This window comes from Marmota flaviventris, chromosome 3 (genome assembly GCF_047511675.1).
Source record: "Marmota flaviventris isolate mMarFla1 chromosome 3, mMarFla1.hap1, whole genome shotgun sequence".
Lineage (NCBI taxonomy): Eukaryota > Metazoa > Chordata > Mammalia > Rodentia > Sciuridae > Marmota > Marmota flaviventris.
In genome coordinates this window covers 116,783,255-116,795,026 of record NC_092500.1, presented here as the reverse complement: position 1 = coordinate 116,795,026, position 11,772 = coordinate 116,783,255, and the positions used below count along the sequence as shown (strand labels likewise).

General features: G+C 35.9%; 1 non-coding gene across 1 annotated transcript; it reads left to right on the top strand.

Moving 5' to 3' along the window:
• The first annotated feature begins 4,048 nt into the window (after positions 1 to 4,048).
• Trnai-uau (transfer RNA isoleucine (anticodon UAU)) lies at positions 4,049 to 4,121 on the top strand. The gene has a single exon. It is a non-coding gene; the product is annotated as a tRNA-Ile (tRNA).
• The last annotated feature ends 7,651 nt before the right edge of the window (positions 4,122 to 11,772 follow it).

Sequence of the window (11,772 nt, the reverse complement as noted above, 5' to 3'; positions counted from 1 at the left end):
CCACTTAACACTGTCTGACCTGATCTCATTCATTTATAGGTACTTATGAAGGCAGGAAATATGGGTCTGTTTATTACTAACTCTCTAGCTCTTAGGACAGCTAAGACAAAGGTGCACAAGGGACCCCTTGGAATCCTGCTGGACAAAGACTGAAGAAAGGAAAGATCTCTCCTGAAAGATTCCAGGGAGAGAGTGAACAGAAATTCACATTAATGGATCTGTAGCATGGCCTTGGCATCATCTGGACTTATCACACATTCATTCATTCATTAAATATTTGAGTACAATCTTCTATCTTATCTTGGGGCCCATTCCAAGATACTACTAGATACCTGAAACTATGGAGAGTACCAAACTAAATAGTTAGTATGCTTTTTCCTGTGCATACATACCTATAATAAGGTTTTAATTTATAAATTAGTCACAGTAAAAGATTAATACTAACTACTAATGCAACAGAACAATTTCACAATAAAAGATTAATACTAACTACTAATGCAACAAAATACTGTAATCAAAATTATATGAGGGGCTGGAGATATAAGAGATGGAATGTGCACTTAGCATGTGTGGAACTCTGGGTTCATGCTGCAGCAAAATACACAGAGTTATGTGAATGTGATCTCTCTTTCAAAATATCTTAGTGTAATTGTACTTACCCTTTTCCATGGGAAACTTAAACTACAGAAAGCAAAACTATGGATAAAGGGGCTTATTGTACATCTTCTGTTTTAGACCCTGTCCCAAGAGCTAGAGAGTTAGTGATAAGACAGACATGCCTGTCTTCCTAAATACCTATAAATTAATGAGATTATATCAGATGGTATTACATGATATTAAGTGAAAACAGTGATGAGAGAGTGTTGAAGGAGTGCCTCTGTGGATAAGGAGGTCAGAAAAGATCCAGATGACATAAGGAGTCAGAGGACACCTCCCTACCCCCACCCAGGCCAGCAAGTTCCTCTGGTGTCTGATAGGTGTCTGGTAGAGAATTTGGGTCAGGAGCTGCAGCCCCATCTCAGAAAGGGGCATATTTTCTCTTGAAGTAAGAGTCCTATTCATGGATTTGGATAAGTCTCAAAGAATTTCTGAATGTGTGAGTATGACCCCCTAGGCCAGGGTTTAATGCAGGGTGAATCACTTATATTCCTTTCTTATAGATTTATGTGAATTATGTTAAAATAAAAATGAATGATAAAGTCACAAAATTGATGCTAAAGGTATGTGTAATTGGGTGGGGCTGCAAGAAAGTTTGGGGGATTATATGTAAGGGATTTAGATGTATGTCCCTTGCCACCATATCTCTTCTTCCATTTTCCTCCTTTTGTTGAATCCCTGTCCAGCCTCTAGGCCTACTCAACCCTCAATCATTTTGAGATTCTTGCAGGGTTCCAAGGGGTGGTTAGATATTATGTATATATTCCTGCCTTAAAACCTACCAAACACTTTTTAAGTGCTTATAGCACTGCTTAGCTTTTAGGCCCTGTTTAGAAGATAGACATATCAAAGCACTGAGTTTAAGAATGGGACATAAGGGTGCCTAGTAAGAAAGTGGGCAAGGAGGTGGGTGACGCTCTGCCATTCCCCAAATTGGCAGCTGTATCAGTCTTTCCCTAGTATGGGATTGGCTTGAGGCTTCTTAAACAGCAAAGCAGGGTTGGAAGATACTAGATAAATGATAAAGAATTGTGCAACACCCTTGGTAGGCTACTTGTTTAGCTCACTGAGCTAACCAATTAGATAATTCAGACTCTTAAAACCCAGTGCTAGCTCTCTCAGGGATGCCCTAAAGTCATATTTACCAAGATTTTAAAAAACATTTTTATATTTTATTCCTGGAATCAGTAGAACTCATAGTTAACACAATACTCCAGTGAAATCTTCTTTCACTTCTTAATTTATCAGATATATTTCTTGCTTATCTCTAGTTTGGGAGTATGGGCATTCATATATTTTTTTATCACTCTAGTATTTGCATTCCTAAATCTCAACAATAGGGACAAACCTCCAGATTTGTTTTTGTTTTTGACAGAAATCAGCTTAGGTTCCAATGTTAATCTACTAAGGGGAAAGACAATATGTTTATTTTCTCTAAATTTGCTGGTTCTATCAGCAAATCTGAATTGATGCCAGTGGAATTATCTTTCCTACTATAGTACACATCTACCAAAGGGATTGAAATGTTCTCCTTTTCCATTTTGTGAGCCCAAACTCTCCACATTGGTGGTGGTGGGGGGATAGTGTCATAGCTAGCTTTGAAAGCTCTTTTGGCAAATTTTTGTTTGTTATTTTAAGAATGATGAGAGTGAGAGGGTGAGTGAGGATATTAATATGAACTAATTAAATTTTGTAGTGTTTCAACTATTCTTCTTTTCTTATGCAACAGACTTTTCAAGGGTAAAGGTGAGACCTCACTTATCCATTTTCTTCATGAATATGCAGTACATATCCCTTATAGAAACTTGTATACATGATGCTTGGAAATTAGGAACTAAAGTCTAAACTGTAAGACTGCTTTTTAGGCTTATGGTCAGAACATAGTCTCTCTAAGCAGGTTCCATTATCTTTCAGTGGAGAGGGGGAATAAAAATACATAAAATAGTCTTACTTATAAATGTCAGTGCAAAAATAATTAGTAAAATATTAGTTAGTAGAATCCATACCACATTGAAAAATGACAGTCTGATCAAGAGAGATTTATTACAGGAATTCAACCATGGTTCAATATTAGAAATTCCATCTAAAAGTCATTATGCCAGTCAGGAAAACATTAGGGACATTGCAGTAAGATCAGGAACTATGGATGGTCTTGAATCTCAACTATCATTTAAATTGTACTTATAGTATTAGGTAGTGCAATTAAATAAGGAAAAGCCAGCAGAAGAAGAATAATTAAAAATGAAGATGAAAATCTCCGTCTTCTCTCTTTGTAGGTGATGTGACACACTATCTGGAAAATTATATGGAATCAATGATAAGACTCAGACAAAATTTTGTGATTTTGTAAAGACAATAACCAGTTAGTAGAAGAGAATAGTAGAAGTTGGATGTAGAGGTCCATGCCTGTAATCCCAGCAACTCAGGAGGCTGAGGCAGGAGGATCACAAGTTCAAAGCTAGCCTCAGAAATTTAATGAGCCCCAAAGCATTAACAATAGGAAAAAAAAGTTAAATACTTAGAAATAACAACTTAGGAAATATTAGAAGACCTTAGGAGAAAAACTCAGACACAAAAGTAGGGAAGTACATTTAAAGATATTTCTTATTTTTAGATAGTATGTCTCAATGAAGCATACATGTTATTCTGAGTTACTTAATACATTTAATACAACCCAATAAAAGTACCCGTAGCTTTCTTTTTAGTATGGGGGTACCGGGGATTGAACTCAGGGGTACTCAACCACTGAGCCACATCCCCAGCCCTATTTTATATTTTATTTAGAGACAGGGTCTTACTGAGTTGCTTAGCATCTCGCTATTGCTGAGGCTGGCTTTGAACTCACAATCCTCCTGTCTCAGCTTCCTGAGCCACTGGGATTATAGGCATGCACCACCATGCCCAGCAGTACCCACAACTTTTTTAAAAAAAGAAAAATTCTTTTGTTGTGAAATAATTATAGATCCATAAGATGTTGCAAAAATAGCAACGAGATTGGGAGAATCCTTAACCCATTTCCTCCAGTGATTCCATTTTATGTAACATTAAAACCAAGAAAACAACAGTGATATAATGTGTGTGTATCTCTACAACATTTTATTACATGTGTAGATTTGTATAACCACTGCATCAATAAGGATAAGAAAGAAAAAAAATTACTCATACTAGACCACCTCTACCACTGAAGTTTATCAGCTTTTAAAAGAACTAATACCAATGCTCCTTAAACTATTTCATGAAACAAAAAGGGAAAGAACCCTTTGGAAACTCATTCTACCAAGCTGGCATTACCCTGATACCAAAACCAGTTAAGGACACAGACAATAACAGTAAAAAGAAAAGTATAGACCGAAATCCTTGATGACATACATGCAAAAATCCTCAATAAAGGGCTGGGAATATAGCTCAGTTGGTAGAGCATTTGCTTTATGTGCACAAGGCCCTGGGTTCAATCCCCAGCAACACATACACACACACACACACACACACACACACACACATCTCCAATAAATATTTGCAAATCAACTTAGATAGCATGTTTAAGAGATAATACACCATGGTCAAGTTGGTTTCATTCCAGGAATAGAAGGATGGTTCCATATATTCAAATCAATAAACAAAATAGAGCATATATATAGAATCAAGGGTAAAAATCACGTAATTATCTCAATAGAAGCAGAAAAATACTTTGATGAAGTTCAACACAACATCCTTCATGACAAAAACCCTGAAAAAACTAGATATAGAAAAATCTTATGTTAATCTAATAAAGGCTGTATATGACAAACTCTACCCAACATCATACGGACTGGGGAAAAACTAAAAGTATTTCTTTGATATCAGGAATGGGGCAAGGGCATCCACTCTCATCACTCTTATTCAACATAGTACTTGAAATTTTAGCCAGTGCCATCAGGAAATAGAAAAGGATGCAAATAAAAAAGAAGAAAGTCATATTATCCCTGATTAAATAATACTTAGGAAACCCTAAAGACTTCACAAAAAACCTCCTTAGAGGGCTGGGGATGTGGCTCAAGCGGTAGCGCGCTCGCCTGGCATGCCTGCTACCGGGGTTGGATCCTCAGCACCACATACAAACAAAGATGTTGCGTCCGCAGAAAACTAAAAAAATAAATATTAAAAAATTCTCTCTCTCTCTCTCTCTCTCTCTCTCTTAAAAAAATACCTCTTTAGAACTGATTAAAGTAGCAGGATACAAAATCAATACATGAAAACCAGTAGATTTTTCTATACACCAATAATAAACCCACAGAGAAAGAAATCTGAAAACAATCCCATTCATACATCCCTGCCCCCAAATGTCTAGGAATAAATTTAACCCAAGAGGAGGAAGGCCTCCCAAAATGAAAATTACAAAACACTGAAGAAAGAAATTGAAGAAGACACTAGGAAATAGAAAGATCACCCATTTTCATGGATTGGGAGAATTAATATTGTTCAATGTCCAGATTCAATGTAATCCCCATAAATATACCAATGACATTCTTCACAGAAGTAGAAAAAACAATCCTAAGATTCATATGGAAGCACAAAAGATCCCAAATAGCTAAGGCAATTCTGAGCAATTACTCAAAAAGAGTAACAAGGGAAGTATCACAATACCAAATTTCAAAAGACACTACAGAGCCATAATAAATAATACAGAATGATACTGACATAAAAACAGACATACAGACCAATGGAATAGTATGGAAGACCCAGAAATAAACCCATGCATCTACAGTCATCTGATTTTCTACAAAGGTATTCAAAACATTCATTAGGGAAAAGACAGTCTCTTCAACAAATGGTGCTGGAAAAACTGGAAATCCACATGTAGAAGATTGAAAGTAGATCACTATCTCTCATCCTGTACAATAATCAAGTAAAAATACATGAAAGACCTGAAACTTTGAAATGGCTAGAGAGAAATATAGGGGAAACACTTTAAAGTGAAGAGACAATCTACAGGATGAGAGAAAATCTATGCCAGCTATTCATCTGACAGAGGATTAACATCCACAATATATAAAGAACTCAAATGAACAAGCAATCCAATCAATAAATGGTCAAATGATCTGAAGAAATACTCCTCCAAGAAGTCCAAATGGCCAGTAAAAATATGAAAAATGCTTAACGTCTTTATTCAACAGGGAAATACAAATCAAAAGTTCGCTGAGATGTCATCTTGACCCAGTCAGTATCAAACAAACAAACAAATAAATGAAATAATACTAGAGAGGATGTGGATAAAAATGAACACTCATACACTGTTGGTGTGAATGTCCATTAGTACATACACTGTGAAAAACAATGGAGTTTCCAAAAAAATTAAAAATAGATCTACTACACAATCCAGCTATATCACTCCTGGGTAAATACCTGAAGGAAAATAAGTAAGTATACAAAAGAAATACCTGCATACCTATGTTTGTTATGGTATTAGTCACAATAGCCAAGACCCATCAACAGATGAATAAAACTAGATACAAAAAAGTATTGTATATATGGACAATGGAGTTTTATTCAACCATAAAGAAGAATGAAATCATGTCATTTGCAGGAAAATGGGTATTATTATGTTAAGTAAAATTAGCCAGACACAGAAAGATAAATATTGTATGTTTTCTCTCATACGTGGAGATTTAAAAAAAATATTACAGGAAAATAGAAGGGTCCTGGGGACTGGTGCGGAGTGAGAGGGAGAGTAAGACAGAGTAGTAGAGAGGGTGAATACAATCAAAGCATGATATAGTCACGTATGGACATGTCACAGTGGAACCCATTAATTTGTACGATTAACATGGTTGAATTTTATAATAAAGAATAAATAAATTCATATGTACAAAAACATTAATCATCACCAATTGTAAGACAAATTGAAATTAGGTGGCTCCTGAAGTGATGCACAGAGAAAGATATAACATCATATAGAGAGTACTATTGTTAGAAGTGTGTAACCTGAATCAAATCATGTGGAAAAAAGCCAAACCCAAATTAGGGGTCATTTTAGGAAATGACATGGCTATATTCTTTACAAATGTCAATGTCATGTGAAAAAAGAAAGATCAAGGATTTGTTCCAGATGGAAGGAGACAAAAGCAACATTAAAATGAAATGAAGGGTTGGGGTTGTGGCTCAGTGGCAGAGTGCTTGCCTAGCATGTGTGAGGCACTGGTTTCAATTTTTAGGACCACATTAAAAAAATAAATAAATAAAATAAAGGTATTGTGTCTATATACAACTAAAAAAATGAAATGAATAACCACAATGATATCATATATCATCTTCCAGAATGACTAAAATAAGTAATAATGATACCACCAAATGCTGGGAAGGAAGTGGGCAACTGGGTCACGTATACATTGCTGGGGGATGAAAAGTGGTATAGTCATACTGGAAAATAATTTGGCACTTAAAAAATTAAATATAAAACTATATAACCCCCAGCAACTGCAGGTAGTCATCTATCCCAGAATGAAAGAAAAAATTTTCAGTAGAAAAATGACAAAAATTTTAAGAGTGGTTTTATTTATAATGGACAAAACTCAGAAATAATTCAAACCTTCTTCAACAGAAGAATGTTAACAAACAATGGTACATTCATCCTATGGAATACTACTCAATAATAAAAAGGAATAAACTGTTGATAAATCTTGATAAATTTCCAGAGGATTTATGCTAAGTGAAAAAAAAGCTAATTCTCAAAGATTACATACTGTGAGACTTCATTTAGATAATATGTTTGAAATGACAAAATTAAGAAATGGAGATCAGAAGAGTGGTTGTTGAGGGTTAAAGAGAGAAGAAGGAAGGACATAGGTATGGCTGTAAAGGGCACCATGAAGGACTTTCTTATTGAAAGGAATGTTTTGTATTTTGACTGTGATAATGTCAATATCCTGATTTTGACATGTACTTTGATTTTTATAAGATGTTATTATTGGGAAAACAAGGCAAAGAATTAATTTTTATAGCTACATAAAAATCTACAATGATCTCAAAATAAAAATAAAAAATCTAAATGAATGAGATTATGGATTGGATCTTGTATTGGAAAAAAGAAGTTGCTGTAAAGAATAGTACTGGGAAAATTTGCAAAATTTAAATATTAACTGAATATTTTTGAAAATTGTATTGTACCAGCATCAGATTTCCTGAATTTGATGATAATTGCATCAGGGTTAATGAATAAAACAAAACCCCAAACAAAAGAAACTTTGATTCTAGGAGATATACATTGATTTATTTAGGGTTGAAGAATCTTGATTTCTGTAATTTACTCTCAAGTACTCTTGCAAAAAAAGAAAAAAGTGCTATACAGATGTGTGGGCATATGTGTGTGAAGAAGAGAGAAAAACAAAAACCAATTGTGTCAAAATGTTAATAATGAGTGAAAGGTTTATGAAGTCATTGTAATGTTTTTCATAGTTTTCCCTATGTGCAAAGTTGACTTTTCAAAATAAAGAACTGTAAAATAATTTTAAAACGTCCTCCATTAAGGCAACAAAGTAACAGAAGAAAGAATTACTGGAGAAGGTGACAATGCTGTCATAGTCTGTTTTAGTTGGCCCCTGAAATCTATGCCAGGAAAGTGAAACTTAGAGTTTAGTTTGACTGCTTTAACTTAGCAAAATCCTCTATTTCTTTTAGGAATGTATTTACTGAAGTGAATACTGTGAAGGAGAATCAATTTACATCCCTCAAAAAACAAACCTATTATTTATTAAGCATGCAAAATATGGTAAAATATAAAAACAAACAAAACAAAACAGAAATGGGCTGGGTAGGCGGCTCAGTGGTAGGGCACTTGCCTAGCACATGTGAGGCACTGGGTTTAATACTCAGCACCACATAATAAATAAAATAAATCTATTGTGTCCATCTATAATAAAAAAATAAAACAAAACCAAAAACAATATCAACAAAAAAGCCTCCCAAAACTTGACAAAATGCAGAGAGGAAAATAGGAAAAAGAGGTTTATAGAGAGAATGAGCACATAAGTCACACGAAGCCATTTGTATTTGTAGAGAAATGAGTTTTATAGAAAAGTATCAAAACTTTATTAGTTACTGATTCTTTTTTATTAAAACGTCAATTGCTCTTGCCCCATGCAACAAACCTGGCCATTTTCACTAGTATTCTTCCCCTCAGGCAAATAGTTTTTTTCTAAAGTAGCTTTTCACTGTGAAGGATTACTAGATTATTCCATGATGTCAGCCAGTATCTTCTTTTTTGACCAAGACTTTAGGCAGAATTTTCAAGTTGAACTGGTTATGTGTGGTCTTTAATCTCTGAATTCAAATTTAAAAAAATAGGAAGTAAGATATTTAGCTGATAATAATTTCAATGTCCCTGGAAATATCCCAAATAGGCAGAAATACAATGCAAACTCCAGTAAATGCATCTCAAGGTCCAAGCTTTCTTTTGAGACAAGTATTATATCAGTTTCCATTTAATCTCTTTCCTGCCTGGTATTGAGAAATTTTTTTAACCAGTGCTTCCAAAAAATACAATCATGTGATTTTCAGAAAAAAATCAAAACAAGACACACACAAAACCCCCTAACACCCCATAATATTTTTCATATTAAACAACTTTTTTTTTTTTGGGGGGGAGGTGTAAGGGTAAAAGAAATTGAAGTTAAAGCGTAAAAGTTAAAGAGTAAAAGACCGGGTGTTGTAAAGTTTCTAAGCTGCAAGGTCTGAGTTAAATTTCTGTAGCTGTTAAGACAATGCTTGGAACTGCCCAGTAATAAGGGCTCTGTGTGGTCGCACATAGGCATTGCAGGGCCTGGACCAATCAGTTTAAATGTAACCCCCTCCTTAGGAATGACCTATCACTCCAGCCTGACCTGTTCCCGCCAATGAATGAACCAATCATGTTTAGGAGTTGTTGTTCAATTTTCCCGCGCCTAATGATGATTTGTTCTGATGTATACAAAGCCCTCCGCCCTCCCCAAAAAGTGTACTTAAGCAGTGCTCAGCCCCTGCTCGGGGCTCTGGGCTGCTTTCCCTTCTTGAGTGGGCACGGAGCCCCAGCATGCTGGTTCAATAAATCCCCCTTCTGCCAATTGCATGAGTGGTCACTTGGTGGTCTCTTTCTCTGACGTTTCGTGGGACCCTTACAGAGGGTATGGGTGATTGAACTAGGGGCACTTAATTACTGAGCCACACCCCAGCCCTTTTTGTATTTGATTTAGAGACAGGGTCTTGCTGAGTTGCTTAGGGCCTTGCTAGGTTGCTGAGGCTGGCTTTGAACTCACAATGATCCTGTCTCAGCCTCCCGAACTGCTGGGATCACAGGCATGTACCACCATGCCCGGCAAAAATTTTTGAAATAGTATTAAGCTTACAGAAAAGATGCAAATATAGTACAAAGAACTTTTTTTCTTAAATCACTTGAGGGTAAGTTTTTCATGTGATGTTTCATTCCCCGCTATACCTCAGTGGGAAATTACTACTTCCTAATTCTCAGACCCCATTCAGTTTTCACCAGTTGTCCCAATATTGTCCTTTATAGCAAAAGGATTCAGTTCAGAATCTCCTGTTACTTATAATGATTTATTTGATCTGCCAGTCTAGAACAGTTCTTCAAACTTTTCTTTGATTTTTATTTCCTTGACACTTTTGAACCTAATGGGCTGGCTGTTTTGCAGAATATCTATCAATTTTGAACACTCAGAGTTTCCTTATGAATGGGTTCAGGTTAGCATCTGTGATAGCAACATCACAGAAGAGATGCTGTGTTCCTTTAATTTCATCCTATTAGATGGCATACAATTGCAATTGTCCCATCACTGCTGCTGGCCACTGCTGGCCACTGCTGCTGGGAAGGTACTTCTTTCTCCGGTATAATTAGTATTTACATCAATTATAGCATTTGCAATTGTGATGTAATATTACATATGCAATATTATTAGTAATTCATAATATGCATTTTGTGGGAAGTATCAAACCATGAGAGTATCCTCTTCCTTAGCAAACTTTCAGTTTATTCAATCATTAACTTTTATATGGATTATGGTTTCCTATGTTATTTAATGGGTCACAATATTATCACTATCATTTTAATTTGATGCTCAAGTTATTTTAGAGTTGGCCAGTGGGAGTATCTTCAGGATGGTTTCTGTGCTTTTTGACACATCCCCAACATCCTTTGCACATTTCCTTACCTTCTATCAGAAAAAGATGTCATAGGCTTATTTTGTGCTTTCTCTGTCCTAACCTTGGAAACAGCCATTTGTCTAAGCAACTCTGGTTCCTTTATTAGAGAATGGTAATTAGAAGTCAAATTCTGGGTGCTAGATATACTTCTGGGGTGTCAGTAATCCTGGGCACTCTCAGTGGACCAACTTAAGTAATATATGCATGCATACACACTTTTAGCTCTTTATTTCCTTATCATTTGTGTATAAAATCATGGATCCAAACTGACAACTCAGTTCCAGGTTGATGCTAAAGTTTTCACTTTTACATTCTTTTTTTGCAACATTCTTTTCGACAATTTCAAATCTGGAGCTTGTTATACTTAATACATGTTTACTTATTAGATCACCCCCCTGTATATAACCAATCTCTCATCTCTACCAGTATCCTCCCTACATGGACCATACTTTTGATCTTGCCACCCACCACATAGAAACTACTCTCAAATTACCTGGGCTCTGATGCCCAGGCTGCACCTGCTGCACCTGTTCCATGTGTGGACTGACACCCATGGTTCTGACACCCGTGCTGCTGGCTCCGAAGAGCTATACAACAATAGGGTATCGATTTTCATCGAATCTACAAGCCATCAATGTCAAAACACGCATTTTAATAAATTATAGCATAACAGAAAGGGGGAAAAACCCTGATATTATACATATACTGTAAGATGCCAAATGGTTGTGATTTGTTCCCTACTGCAGAGATTTTGAAATGTCAAAAAGCAGCGTGTATTCGTGGACTCAAGGACAAATGGCAGAGATGGAGAAATACGCTACACTGCCGCGTCGCTTGTAACAGTACTCCTCCTGGAATCTCTGGACCAGGTTGCTAAATTTCCCTACAGCCCGATCCGCCCCCGTCCGCACCCAGCAACTCGCTGAGTTTCACTTTCAGTTTAGTGGA